Genomic DNA, 13,739 nt, shown 5'->3' on the forward strand with positions numbered 1-13,739 from the left:
AGCGAGGATTTACTGGCGGCGCACCGCGGTGAGGAAGCGCCCCGGGCGCCGCATGCGGCCGTCAGTAACGGCGCTTTGTGTTATTTATGAATAGTTGTTTAACTTGCACTCCAGCAACGTTTGCGCCGCGTCGCGAACGTTGTACGTATTATACGTGGGCACGCACAGCGGTCCACTCCCGCTCGTCGTACTTGAATAAAGCGAGAGGCGCGCTGGGCCTGATCGTCGTCCGTGTACGTACCAGCGAGCGAAAGATGCTCGGCGATGCACCTGTACGCGTAAATCCAACGTCGTACTCCCACGCCAACGTTGAGAATGATGTCGTACTAAACTGTACAGCTGTCACGCGGAAGGGAAGGCAGGGAAGGCAGGACGAGGAGAGAATGCCGAAGCACATTACGATTTCATCCCGCTTTTCGTTCTCTTCATTAGTTCGGAAGTGACTCGCATAACCCGGAAGTACCTGAAACTAATTTGAAGTAAAATTGGAAATGAATTCGCGACTTAAAATTAAATTCTTGGAAACTGCGCGCAGAATAGTCACTTTAAACAGTTTGAAATTTATTTAAATTGGGAATGAATTCGCGATTTCAGATTAATTTCGGGGAATAGTATGCAGAATAGTCACTTTCAGTAAATTAAACTAAATTCACCTGGAACGAGTTAATGAGTGTAATTTAGGTAGTGATGCCTTCGGCTACAATCGTCACACGTTGCTCCAAACGGAACTTCGGAGACCTGACTTCAAGGTAAACTCACCGAGTTCCGCGTGGTGCGCATTTCACCGAGAATTAGAAGCACAAATCTGACGCCTACTCGCGCGTAACCTCGTGTTTTTATCGGGCGGATCGCCGCACTCGTGCCGCGCTCACATGGACCTCCGCTCGCGGCTCGCTGTAACATGCCTTTTCTCGTATCGTTCGCACACTAATCTTCGGGATAATGTATTCCGCGGCTCGAAGATACCGGCGGCCTTACCATACGGCTGCCCGCTCGCGCCGCAACATGCAGCGATGCGCAGGTTGCGGATGAAGGTCGGGTCGGATTATCGGTTAGCGTGATTTGTTGATGCATCATGTGTAATGAGATCTCTTATTCGTAAACGGGATTTACAAGACCGATGAATACGCTTTCGTAAATCAAACGGGACCGTCAATTCTTTTAATGCCAATGTCGAGGAGAGAGAAATAATACTAAAAATATACTTTCTCTCTCTCTCTTTCTTTCTCTCTCCGGCTTATATCAGATTTCAAAAAGCTTCTTTAGTTTAGCTTGTATCATTATTCCTCATCGTTTTATTCGCTCGCTCGATGTTTCTCTGATTGCGGTGATGTGTCAGCCAGACTTTTACTTAACTAAACATTACTTCCACGAGAGCGTCCAGAGAAAGGCGTATCGCGATGGTTCTTAAGAAAGTCCTGTCGACGGAGCGCGTCTGAACGTGGTCGACAGTATTGCCGGCTCCACGTCAAGCCACGTCGAACGTTAATTAATTATCCCTCACCCATATCGCACGCCTCGTTAGCTCGCGACGTGACAGAATATCTCGCGGGTACTTTCTGCACCGTTGCGCAATCTTGCTTCTCCTCCGAAGCCATAAATGGCAACAGGCGGGCGGAAAAGCACCGCGAGATGTATGTTTGTTGACATTGCGTTTAATATCGCCGTCGCCGTGGCTGCGATTATGGAGACAGAAAGGTCGAGACTTCGGATCGGTCACGATAGGCCCATTAAGATAGGCCGCGTGAGTCGCGGAAGTTTTCGCCCCCCTTTATTCTAAACTTGTATATTACACGAGCGAAAATAAGGAAGGCTTGGACGGAAAATTGCGCCAAATGTCAATCGCAAAACAATTTTATAGAAATTAATAATTAATATATCTTCTTATATTTTCTTTTTTTTCTTTTTTTGAATTTAAAATTGATTGCGTTAACTGATAACGTTAACCGAACGCTAACTGCGACATCGATCGATATTTCAAAACGTCTAATGAAACACGGAAACAGAACAGAGTACGATTGCGCTATGTGGGGCTTATATTCTATTTTTGGACATTATGACCGCGGTAAAATCCATTGCGGGACTTATTTCCCAGTCGAATTGCTATTTACGTACATCGATAACGCTCGTTTTCTGCTACACGACTGCAGGGAATTGCATTTATTTCGTTGCATCAACCACAGTCCAATTTCTCGCGCGTAAAAGATCGACCTGATAATTTCGCTGAGTGAAGGAGAATGTTACGATCCGGATTTGTATCTTTCTCAGAATATATTATTTTAGCTATGTATGTGTGTATTTAAAACACAATAATTTTTAATAATTGTTACAGAAATATTTCATTCTATATCTTCTTCATTTTCTCGCTTCGTTGTCTTAATAATTGAAAGATCAAGGAGAGTACATTTACTAGTTAATTTATGTATTTACAAGTATCCGCGCTATACGACGATTTTTTTTCTGAAAATTGTTTTTTTTTGCAGTTACTAATCTTTAATTCGGCATTATTAATTACACAGCACCGTTTGTATCTTTTCAAGTTTCGTTTCTATCGACATTATTTCTAAGCACCCGTCTAGTTTGAAGTTAAGACGTCGTTTCTTGATTGATGGGGTATTACGTGTATCTTCGGACACTCGCCGTTCGTGGCACACGGAAAGATAATAGATTAATAGAAGAAAGCGGTATTAACGTCGCGAGTCAGGGGGTTAATATCATTACAGCGTACTCTTTGTGAAAAGTCATTACCTCTGACAGAAGGGTATACTCGCAAGTAGACCGGGGAAATACATCGTTCCTCTAACGATGCGCGTCTTCGGCCTAACGAGCGTTTACCTTGTCCCGGGCTCAGCCTCCTTCCGTGCTCCGAACTTTCACATCGCCCCGGCCGTACCGTATTACAGGTGCAAGGGGTCGGGTGCCATTAGAGTTTTACGCGCTTAATGTGCAAAACCGCCATATCGGGGGCCCCGGCGCCGGCGGGCGCGCGGCGGCGCAAAATACGAGTACGCCGCGCGCGTTGCGAAGTCAGGTCGCGCGCGCACGTAACCCTCGTGATGAATTATACGCCTCGATAAGGTCGTGCGCGTTAATTTATTATCCGTGTAATCGTGGCCCGCCGTCCCTTTTCCCGGGTCGCGCGGCAGTCTCTCGCGCCGTGCATGCATCTCGCCTAGGAGAGAGAGAGAGAGAGAGAGAGAGAGAGAGAGAGAGAGAGAGAGAGATAGAGAGAGAGAGAGAGAGAGAGAGAGAGAGAGAGAGAGAGAGAGAGAGAGAGAGAGAGAGAAAAAAATTTAACATATTCTTAAAGGTGTGTACTTTCATGTAGAAAAAATACCAATACCATAATTCATATAGGTTTCCTTAAAAAAATTCACAAAAATTGCCTTTTTTTCGCGCTTCTAATTGGGTATTCCCCCTTAATCATGGATTTCTTACAAGACACACATCTAAAACGCAGAATCGTGCTCTGCAAAGAGGACAGGTACATTTGGAGGACAACCACGTTTCTGGTGCGTAAAGGATTATTTAATTTAATTTAATTTATCAATACAGTTTAATTATCAATACAGTGATACACATTTTTCATCTATAAGATACGCGGGCTTAACGCACGCGGACTTCGCGATTTAAGCCTGCCTTGCGTCTAATGGAGACACATTTACTAACATTAAAATTTTTGAATTTTTGCCTCCTAAATATGGCATTAGCAAGTGCGTTAGTTTTGATTCCCGATACGGGATATATGCCTGTTTTTTTGAAATTGCTGAAATAACTCTTCCGAGTGTTGTTAAGGATCCGTTGATAGATTTTGTTTCCAACAGTCTTGGGCTCTTAGATCCTTCGGTTTTCAAACGTTCAGTCAGTGTACCAGTGAAGCATATTCTTGTTATTAAATGAGATCTGGATGATCTGAAATGCAAATTATTATTTATTTTAAATTAAATTCTATGTAAATATTTAATCTTATAATACATTTCAAAATAAAATTACTGTTCATTTGACTGAGTAGCTGTAACTTCTCGTTTGCGTTGTGCAGTTCGTAGGTGTTCGGGAGGCGATCTCGACGAGATCGTCCCGATTGAGTTGCCGGGATTCGCTCAGAGATGAGCGCGAAGACAATCGGTGGCGCGAGCTTAGAGTCTCGCTTAAGGATATGGAGCGGGAAGAAACTTAGACTCGCACTTCACACAGAACAAAAAAAAACGTTTATTCCGTCCACGAAATAGAGCGGAATGACGCTCGACGCACCACGCGTACAAATATCCGTCCGTCTGACACGGCTGTGTCGGAGTAAACCGATTATCGGAGATCTTGTCGTCGGAACTCTTGATCGCGGGTAGATCGAAGGCCCGCGACCGCGGACGATAGGGATGCGGGCGTCTGCGTCCAAGTTACAGCCTACCATGGACACGTTAACACAATTCGTTTAATAGCGGTGTACTAAGTTTCTCGGCTACGAGTGGTTTTGATTCTCGTGGGCTTTGGTACGAACGAGCCGACGATTCGACAGATTCTGGTTGCTTCGCACTCGATTCGGCGGTCGCATCGTGCAAACGGGGATAGGCATTCCGCCCCTCGCGGAGAAAGTGACTTTATTTTCTTACTTTCTTTGTCCTTACGTCTAACAAGGGAACCTCGCGAAGTGGAAAATTCTGATTTTAATATAACTTTCCACACGTATAGGGGGAGTAAAAAGATGAATTTAGATATTTTTTATAGCTGCCCAAAAACGGTTTTAAGGGGTGAAACCATTGCTCATAGTAGAGCGGTTTTTTGCTTTTCTCGATATATCTCGAAAAATATTTGAGATATCAAAAAATGTTTCTTATAAAAGTTTTACAGTAAAATCTCTTCTATTCGACAACATTAATAATATTTTTTAAAAATAATTTTTTAAACAAAATTTTGATTAAAAATTAAAAAAAAATTTTTTTAAAACCGTTTTTGGGCAGCTATAAAAAATATCTAAATTCATCTTTTTACTCCCCCTACATGTGTGGAAAGTTATATTAAAATCAGAATTTTCCACTTCGCGAGGTTCCCTTGTAAGGTAAACTCGTGGAACACGCGATCTTGTCGCTAAGCACGGTGCCTCGACGAATAAGCGTGCGAGCCGCTTTTCGAGGCACGTGATTACGGCTCACGACGTTCGTGGCTGGGCTGCGCATTTCGAGCGCTGAATAACGCGGAATTTCGGTTTGACTTTCAAACAGTAGGCATTCGTGAAATTCTTCTGAAAGCCTAGATAAGTTGAATGAAACGTTTGCGAAAGACGCGCTACATCTAAAATCAGAAGAATATCGCATGAAAATTAAATTGAAGAAAGACTTCATCTTACTGAGTGTGCGGGTAAATCTATCTAGATGAGATTGCTGGCGCACGTCGATTATTCAATGACATTTTGACTTTATTGAACGATGTAATGATGTAATTGTGAGATCAAGCCAGATCCCCGTAAAGTCCTAACTATTTTTTTCTCGTAGAAAAAAAAAGGAACGTGCGATAGTCGAAAGGTTAATCAGCGCTGAAATCAGTTCGTTACCGCGGATGATATTTATGATAACCAATGATATATATATATATGTATATACTTTGTATGTAGATTCCCGTGACGTAACAATTGAATCTTCAGCGTACGTTATTCCGATACGTCGTTGTCCGTGCAACCTTTTCGCATGAATGGTACACCATCTGGGTATCGACGGTGAAGCGCGAGCGCGATCATAAACATTATTTGACGTGCAATGAGAGATGCGGACTTCTTTAGCTAAAGATTAACTATCTCGGAGAAATACTTAATGCTTGTGCAATCGTTATATCTTGTGGCTGAAGTGTACAAAGTGCCTTCGAATAATCATCATTTTCCTGATTTACGGATATCTCGGGCTGTTCGATAGCAACCTCTTTTTTTCTAAATGACTTTAAAATCACGCAAGCTAAGAATCAATAACAAAATAAACATATTTTGTGTATGCGATTTTCTTCCTTCTCTCTTTACCAAGATTTTAATTTTAAGGCTTGTTTATGAAAATATTTAATACGCCGAAAATTTTAAAAATTACGAAAAAATTATGATTAAAAATTATAATTCTATTAAGAAAAATTAATTCCAATATACCTAATCTAAAACACGTGAAGTAATAAAAATTCATCTTTCTTATTATTACATTAATTGATTGCATTTGAGTCAACCGCGCGAAGAATTCTCTCAGACCAACATTCTCCCATTCTTTCCTTTCTAATCAGCTGTCACCTGTCTCACCTGTCTCACCTGACTTCCTAGTTCGGGTGATGGCAGGCAAGGGGTTATCGCGATGCAGTGAACTACGACCGAGACAGACCGAGCCAACGAAGCCGTGAATAAACCGCGCCTAATAGTCATCGATACGCGTAATCGAGCCTCGGGATTGACCTACGGGGTTCCCGCAATCGCCAGTGCCGCGTACAAGGATAGTCAACGTGGCGCGGAAGGAGGAGCGAACCGAGGGGATTTCGCTGTCGTCCGGCGTGTCTCACCTGAAGACGACGATTACGACGGTGAAGGTGCAGGCGTGCGCAGCAGAGGGACGATGCAGCATGCGCTGCTGTAACCTATCGCTAGGATGTGCACACGACTCGCTGGTCACAGGCCGACCCGCGCCGCCTCGGCTCGTCTATCACCTGCCGATAGATTTATCAAGTATCGGCACCTCCACGTCCATAATTTATACGCCTTCCCCACGACTCAAGTCGAACGTTACGACAGATCCACGACGTACGTCCGTAATCGCTGACGTCGGCGGTATTCGCAACAGAGCACTGAGCTTCGTCCCAATGCGGATTTAAAGGCTTTCAAACCGCGCTTTTAGTCCGGGAAACTCGACAGATCTCTCAGAGTTCCTCCGTTTTATCCGGATTGCCCGTGAGAAAACGAGACTCAACTATTTTATTGCTTTAGACTACAACAAAACGTGGAAATAACCCATTGTCTTGGGATTTGTTTCATTTTATATGTCAGAAAGTATCTATTTCTACATCTATAACTGCAGTAGGAAGCACGTTTTTGAAATAGTTCGATGCTGAATTTAATCAATGCGAGGTCATGTTACTGCAGGGTGACCTGGGGTTCATGCCAGATAGTCAAACTAGCTATTCAAGCTGAATTATTGGTGAACTTCGATCGAGTTGAGCACGGCTAACCTGTACGAAAATATTTGCCGTGTTAAAGATTTAAGTATGCTTGTCTGTCTGCCAAACGTTCTGCGATCTCTGTGTGATTGTTTCGAAAGCTTCGATTGCGAGTGCATGCACGACACAATGACATATAAGCAAAATTGCTGTATTAGCTAATTGTAAACGCTTAAGGAAATATATCGCTTCATTCGTCTACAATTGTAATATATCTTAGGAGGGAGAAAATGATTAATATAAATTATTATAAATATAATACTTATTTCATTAAACGTACATGATCTGGCAACCGCCCGGTGAGTTTCACTCCCGGTACTCACCGAGCCTGATCACAAGGGAGAATCGGCGCATTGAGTGAGACGTTATCATAACTCTCGAGCTGCGCCATCACTTGCATAATTCATTTTTAGCCCGGAAGGTATCAGAGCGGTAGGCTCGTCCTCGTAAAGCACGTGTGCACTGATTACGAGCGGGCCGGTTCCCGAAATTCGCAGGCCTTAATTACAGAGGATCCGTTGTTACAGATTACAGAGGATTATTAAAATTACAGAGAATCACGTTTTCCTTTTTTTCGCACTCTCTCTTTACGTCACGACCGCGTTTCTTTTATCCCATTATCGACATTATAATTATATATCCCTGTCTTTCGTGACTTGAGATAAAATAAAACTATATATAGAGAAAGAGGAATCGGAAAAACGCTGCCGTAAGTTAATAGCACTGATACAATATATAAACATCAAACTGGAAATATTATATATAAATAATTATTTTTTATTCTAAATTACTGCGATATACAATAATAATTCGATATTTAAAAAAATATCCAAATAAGTATCTAATAATATAGTCAATTCTCAAACTGTAAAGCGCTGATTAACAACCGTTCTACTCGCAATGATAATGGCCTGCGGATTTATAATGAGCATAAGTTATAGCGTCCAAAGTTCACGAAGTTCGACGTTCGGGATTTCGACCTTTCGTGACCATATCCGTTTTGATACCATTATTCGTGACTGGTTCTGGGTCCGAGTCAAGACCCGCGACCACGTGGCCGCGGTAACATTTTACGTGTGCGGCGGTGCATTCCGATGTGGCGGTTTTCTCGGGGGCTCGATTAATCACGGGCGTCGCGTCGGCCCGAACCGTATTTGTTAATGCTCATAATGTACCTTGATCGCCATTCACCTAATCTTTCCGTCTCGCTAGTTCATGCATCAACCGCGGCGATCCCTCTCCGCGTTATACAGCACACCGCGTATGCCAGATATAAGATATCCATCCATCTTAGCGGATTCCCAATTAACTGGTGTTTGTCTTGTCCCGTTTCTTCGATCTTACGAGTCTTACGAATCGAGCCGGCTCATCCATCTGCCGCATCGTTGCTCCGCGCGATGGAAGCATCTCCCGGCTCGCTTCCTACGGTCCATGCGCGACCGGCGTGGGTGGGACAATTCGAACGGTGCCCGCGAGGGACTTAAAAACGGTTAACTCCCGCGCTTTCACCTAGACCATGTACTTCTTGGTCGTTCATTCAGTTGCCCTTTGCCGTTCTGACGCGCGAGTAACAGCATTGTCCCATGAACTATCTTTGTGTGGCCCTAATTGCATGAATCCTTCTGTACCGCCATCACGCGTTTAATACTAAGTGCGTGTCCTGTCCGATTTTATGAGTTTGTGATTCATCGTATATAAAGATACGTGTAAAAAAAATATATGAGTTATATAAATATGAAATTATGCACTTTTTAAAGATTTTTATTTTTAGAGGCGCACGAAAATATATATGACAAAGTGTTTAATATTTATCGTTCTTCATAAAGAAAGTAAAGTTAAATAAAGTTGAAAATTGACCGCGCGATGATAATATATCGCGTTTGCTGTGATTTTTATTAATGTTACGCGATACTTTTACATCCCGCGAGAGTCGCGCGCGGATAAAAAAGTATTACATTAACGATTGCAAAAACTCATTCGCATGCATATGCATTACTTTTGATGGCGCGATATTTACGACACGTATGAAAAAAAAGGAACGGGACGCATTCGAGGGACATGATAACGAAGTTGCAATTTATCGCGGAGCAGTAGCGGGCACTGTCGTAAAAGTTCTGAGATTAATGCAACGCGCATATAAATCGATTATCTTCCGCATATCTTAATCTGAATACCATCGCACTTTCATATTTTACGAGCGGTCGATTCTCACTGCTCTTTCGATACCTTCTGGGTTATTAATGAATTATGTACTTTTCATGACACGTACATACGTCGTTTGTCCCGCATTAATCGAAATCGGCAATACATTGTTGAGGTCCGAATAATTTTTTACGAAGAATTTTTTCTTTTCATTTGAATGTTGAGATTCTAAACATTATTGTGAATGAATAACGAATCACATTGTCGCTTGCCGCGCGTAATATACGTGCATGTTAGTGAGATTCATAAGAACCGTGAAATTCCACGAAATTGGCATATGTAACTACATTTCCACATTTACTTTCGCCATACTGGCGCAATTACGCCTTTGTCAATTAGCGTGCACGCGGCTGCGCTTAATTATGATAAAGACACGTCAACGTGTTGCTCAAAGAGATAATCCTTCATTCTGCGTTTGCGTCACGCGAGTCGCGCGACACGGTCTGAAGCCGTAAATACGACGAAAGATTAATTTTAATTATTTCTGGAATGGTACTATCTCTGTTGTGCAAGCTGAGCGTATTTTGTCGCGCGTGAAATTGGATTCCGTTTTGTAGAAACATTACATCACACACATTGCGTAGCATAATGTGATCTTCCTTCTCTCTGTACAATTTTTAAATTTAACTAGAATTTTTATCTCCCAAATATTTTAGAAGAGTTTACTGTCTCATTAAGATAATCCTCTGAATCTTTCTATTTCTTTATTCTTACTTATTTTAATGGGCCATGCGGAATAAAAAATTGTTATGTATGTCATTAAAACACACAGTATATAAATACGTTATATAAAATGTTATATGTTTGATATATAATATAAAAATACCAGAAGCTGAATGCTTTTTCCTTAATGTGTTCTTTATAAGACAGCTGTGATAGAATATAACTCACTTTGTTATGCACATTGTATTATAAGTTGTGCATTGCAGTGATTATAATGAATGAGAACATTTTGTGGCCCTTAAGAGAAGCGCTACACGAAGACGCTCGTCTGAACGGACCTGTACAGACAAGACACTTTGTACGGGGACACAGAGAAGCGTTACAGACTCATATAAATACGGGCAGACTGCACCATTACAAAGTGACTCTTCTGTGCGGTCTGTACGCGCTTCTCTGTGTCCCTACGAAGTGTCTTGTCTGCGCCCTAAAAGTTATTGCAAATTAACTTGTACTGCGCTTTCAATTTTGTTCATATTGCAGAAAAAGAAATAAAGAAAGAAAGAAAATATCTGTTTATAATGAATAAATATAGTTTCCTTAACCCACTCGGCCGGTGCTTGTTTCGGCGCAAGTCATTGACGACCACGAGCACAGTTTGTTCTGCCGGCCAAATGGATTAAGATTACATCGCTTTCGCATTTACATTTATGCTTATTTTCTAAGTAAAGATATCTTATCAATTAAACGTTTTTATTCTTATAAAATAATATACGGACGTTTATATATATGACTAAGTTTACACGTCACCATTAATCGGGTTTAGTAACATCTGCAGTTATAACTATCGGCGTAAGATATCGTGTAAACGTTAGTTAAATCCGGCTTTATAACACCAGTTGTTGTGTTACTCTACACCCGTCGACGAAGAGATGTAGACTTATAAAGCGGATTGTAAGGAAACGTGTAAACGCTGGATGAGTTAAACCCGATTAATGGTGGACGTGTAAACTTAGTCTATGTCACAGAGCCATCGGTCATAATTACTTTAATATCTAATATATCTCTTATGATTTTTCTGTTTTTATCATAACTATACAATCTAAATGAAATTTGCATCAACTTTGACTACACCTACCATCTCGCAGGTTTCTTTTTTTTTCTATAAAATGGACAGACATCGGTGTGAAGGTTCAGCGATCGTCCGTGGAATCCCTCTCGAGCTGCAAACGCTCTATGGACGGACTTACGGCACTTTGCGTGAATAACGTTTAGGCGTTATCGCGCGCGTTATCTTCACACCTGATGGATAACCGGTGCTTTATACAACGAGCCGCCATCGATAAATTTTCTAAACGTCGTAGTGGCCCCCGTGACACACGAGGGGAGACGAGAGAGATAATACTCGACGATTAATCGACCCGAGCGCAGCCGCCCGCGCTAATCTGCGCGCCCGCCGCGCGTACGCGGGCCCGGAAACTTAATTGAAAACACATAAAGCCTAACGAGTTCCGCGACGCGGGTGGCATGTCCACCCACCTTCCATCCTGTGCACGCGCACGCGAGCACTCGCGCATATTTCCGCGCGGCTAATGCGCCCACCCGCTGGATTATACGCGATAATAGATGTTGCCGCGCACGGAGCGCGGAGTAAACGGAAATCGTCGATCGTTTACTCCGTAAATGTGACACAGACGCGTTTGTAATCATCTTGCTCATACTTCGACAACGAAAAACGAACTAGCGTCTTATGAATCGCTTGAATCGAATACGTTCAATCTCGTATACCTAAACGGTTTTTTTTTATTCTTAAAGTTTTTTTATTGCTGCTGCTAGTTTTAACATTTCCGTTCCTATTATATATCCTTATATCCATTACGTTAGAGTATTTATCTAAATGCGCACACAAGTTATCGTCGCGGATTAGGTATGACGCGATTCAAAAGTCACGGGATAAAGCTTGCATCGCATCGTTGCGAACGCAGGATCCTACAACGAGTGACTACCTCTGGCTCCGGGTCACGAGGCAAGCGCTTTATCTTCAACGCCCGCGCGCCGCGGCTAACGCGAGATCGATTCTCTCAGCCGATTCAGGCACCCCGCCTCCTCTTTTTCTTGGCGGATTAGCGGGGGCCTCTTTTATTCGCCACCGGACACGCGAGGCGCTATAAACCTCCACGAACTCCCACTTATCTCTCTCGATCAAACCCCCCCTGGCTTCGCGATCTTTAAGCAGCGCGAGGCATTAATGTCGGACGATTATCCCTCAATTTGGCAGATTTTAAAAAATCCACGGTGCACACACTCTGCTCATAAATCGCCGGATTAACCCCGGCGTTTAACATTATCAATTACCCCCTGACGTTCTCTCTCTCGCGCGCGCGCGGCGGCCGCGAAAGCCTCGAATACCTGTGCGCGAAGAAAGAAGTAAAAGAAGGATGAAGAAGATCGAGGGTAAAGGACCGCGCGAGTGGGAGCGAGCAGAGGGAAGACGAAGCGGACAGAAAAGGCGAAACATATGTTAAGACCGCGTATTATTACCGATAATGCTTAGGATTAACCCTGCAGCGTGGGCGAGGCGATGATATAGCGAACGCGAGAGGGATGATCTCACCATTGGCATTGGTATGATAATCGAGCAGCAGCGGAAGAAGATGTTTACAAAACGCGCACCGAGATTTATAATAAATAACAATTTTGGAGACAGTAGCGAAAATCCTGCGGGAGGAGAATTCTCCAAGGATAAAATATCGTAATTTGATATAATTTACATAATTTAGAAATTAAGGAAGGACGATTTCTAAATGTACGCGCAAATGTATGTGGCTAATATCTATTTAATTGTAATATTATTAATATTAAATTGATTTAAACTACAACGTCGTTATGTAGACTTCGAGCCAGCTGAGCTCGAATTTATAGTCATATATTTAATGAAAATTAATCAGATATTTTTAATCGATAAATTAAATTATTTCCTCCCTTGCATATGTTATAATGTGGGAAGAGATAACATATTATTAATCTGGAGTTACTCGAACAAGACTGTCTAATACGCGAATTCTATCTTAATCGTCAACTTCTTACCGGAAACAAACCCCTTTTTAGAAGCATAATTAAGCGACCGCGTCATACGTCAATCACACGCATTATTATATTGTAACGTCACAAATTATATATTATGGTTAGACGGGAAAAAGGAATCGAGAAGGAAAAAGAATTAGGGTGAAACGCGAGACATTGACTGGCGAAGCTCTGTCAGATTTGTTCCTATCCTAGTAGTGACGACTGCGTGCTCCATTAGATAGCGAAGATAGGGTCTCAGCTAGAACCATGAGAAGAGTTAATGGCCATAACGAGACGTCCGGAACGAGACCTCGGAGGAGGGAAAAAGTGTCCGAAGCAGCGGCTAATTAAGCGAAGCCGCCCCGTCCGGCGCACGGAAATTGCGGCTAATAATACCGCCGTTACTGCGCTGTTATATGTCGTGGCCTGACCGACTGAATTCATAATGATGATTCCTCGATATGATTCCTCGAAGACGCTTGGCTTCCTCCAGACCGCTCACGAGATTTCTGCTGCAACAAAAATGGATAATTGATGAAATCGGGCATACGCATATCGGGAACGAATTATATTAGTTATCATTATTGATAAATATCATTTCCTCTATTAATTATTAAACAATACAATTATTCCAATTTTGC

The 13,739-nt window shown here is 42.4% G+C and overlaps 1 protein-coding gene and 1 long non-coding RNA gene across 3 annotated transcripts in view; one reads left to right on the plus strand and one right to left on the minus strand.

The window, feature by feature from the left end:
• Positions 1 to 13,739, plus strand: part of LOC139774316 (uncharacterized) — a 349,030-nt gene that overhangs the window by 308,630 nt on the left and 26,661 nt on the right. The gene's annotated exons all lie outside the window — the stretch shown is intronic.
• Positions 12,775 to 13,739, minus strand: part of LOC139774318 (uncharacterized) — a 137,874-nt gene continuing 136,909 nt past the window's right edge. Inside the window, exon 5 of the long non-coding RNA XR_011718552.1 lies at positions 12,775 to 13,610. This is a non-coding gene — a long non-coding RNA (uncharacterized lncRNA). The remainder of the gene's footprint in view (positions 13,611 to 13,739) is intronic.

The sequence above is a fragment of the Temnothorax nylanderi genome, unplaced genomic scaffold, assembly GCF_030848795.1.
Source record: "Temnothorax nylanderi isolate EJ_2023f unplaced genomic scaffold, tnyl_v1.0 TNYL_tig0078_pilon, whole genome shotgun sequence".
Lineage (NCBI taxonomy): Eukaryota > Metazoa > Arthropoda > Insecta > Hymenoptera > Formicidae > Temnothorax > Temnothorax nylanderi.